Here is a 1,829-nt window from a genome sequence, read left to right on the forward strand (position 1 = left end):
TCAGACCCTCCTCTTCCTCTTCATCAGACCCTCCTCTTCATCAGACCCTCCTCTTCCTGTCCCTCAGTGATGTCACACAGGTGTGTGTGTTTACCTGAATAAAATGTTTGTTTGTGAATTAAATGTTGTTTATTTTGAATTTATCTGCTGTCAAACACTGACAACAGTTTCCACGGCAACCAGTCGCATCCAGAAACAACACAAATATAAATACTGAAAATGATTAACTTTAATAGTTAATATTTTAAAAAGTGGATGTAATTAAATAAACTATAAATAACTAGTTAGAAATAATTTATTAATAAATACATGAGTGATTACAAATAACTGGATGTAAATAAATAACTGATGTTTAGAAGCTTTAAATTCCAGTTTGTACTGTAAATAAATATTAATGCTGTTAATAAATATTACTGTAAATAAATAATCTAATGTTGTATATAAATATTAATACTGTAAATAAATAAGTGATGTCAGACGTTGAAGCAGCTACAATCTTTATTGAAGACAAACATTCAGTTTTATTGCAGCGAGTAAAAACAGGAAGTCCTTCAGTAACAATCGGTGCTGTCGATACAAACGAGGTCAGAGCCGATAGTTCCTGGTTCCACTGGAACCCTCGAACACACCACGGCGAGGTAACAGAGCGCCACCTACGGGCCGACCGTACGATAACAGGGCGCCACCTACAGGTTGTAAGTTGCGATGAAAAACAAGAAGTAATTAGTTTAACGATTAGCACCCAGCAGCTAACGATAGTTAGCGGCGCAGCAACAAACGAGAAAAATAATGTTTATAAACATTCAAATTAAATATAAAGGGTAATACGAACTCTACGCTTCAACAACAAACATCTGAGAAAAATATTATTATTTTTGGCACAAACATCAAAATCAGTACAAATAATCAATAATCAATAATCAATAGAAAACCCAGCTGTTATATAACAAAGTGTAGAAGAAGATATTAAATATAAACTGTTGATGAGGTCACTGTTCAGGAGGAGCGTCTGATTGGACGAACAGACGTGATGTCACACAGCTGTGTGAGGAGGCTGAGAGTAATCTGATTACTGTCAGTACATTACAGTACTCTGAGCAGCCAATAGGAGGCAGCCTTCACCAGCAGCTCGCAGCCTCCTCACAGAACTGGGGGTCTGGGTTTGGGTCCTGGATGAGGTCTTCCCGGGTCCGGGGGTCCAGGACGAGCAGGAAGTTAGTGAAGGTTTTCAGAATAAAGGCTTCAGTGTCTCTTCAGGGACTGGATGTGATGGAACGTGGCCCCCAGAGCCCAGCTGGTCTCCACCTGGTGGATGGTCCTCGCCAGCTGCAACACAAAGAGGACCGTCAGATCCACATCAAACACACTGCTCCAGACCCAGGCCCAGGTCCGGGTCCTGGTCCTGGTCCTGGTCCTGGTCCTGGTTCTGGTTCTGGTGTTCCTCACCTTGAACTGTTTGTGGGGGGGGAACCCGAGCTCCTGCAGCAGGACTGAGATGTAGACCAGGTCCAGACAGAGGAACGGACTCTGTAGAGGACTGACGGACAGACCGCTGCACACTGAAACAGCACATTATTGATTATTGATTACATCAGATATTAGATCAACTGCTGCTGCTGAGCCTTACAGCCCTTCCACTGGCTCTATTATGGATTATTGATTAACAACCGTCAGACTAGAAATATTATTATTGATCGTCTTCACAGCCAATTCTGAATTTACACTGCTGTATCAATAATGTCTGATTGATTTAAAAGGAAGAGCTGATCGGATCTACAGCCACAGTATTAATACTGATACAGAACAGATCAATAGATCAATAGATCAAT

The 1,829-nt window shown here is 41.2% G+C and overlaps 1 long non-coding RNA gene across 1 annotated transcript; it reads right to left on the bottom strand.

Moving 5' to 3' along the window:
- Positions 1-480: 480 nt before the first annotated feature.
- On the bottom strand, positions 481-1,823 carry LOC118329881. Its single transcript, XR_004796802.1, has 2 exons — positions 1,447-1,823; positions 481-1,326 (listed from the first exon to the last, which is right to left on the bottom strand). It is a non-coding gene; the product is annotated as an uncharacterized LOC118329881 (long non-coding RNA).
- Between the last annotated feature and the right edge of the window lie 6 nt (positions 1,824-1,829).

Source organism: Morone saxatilis, unplaced genomic scaffold (genome assembly GCF_004916995.1).
Source record: "Morone saxatilis isolate NCDOM2014 unplaced genomic scaffold, NCSU_SB_2.0 Contig19, whole genome shotgun sequence".
NCBI lineage: Eukaryota > Metazoa > Chordata > Actinopteri > Moronidae > Morone > Morone saxatilis.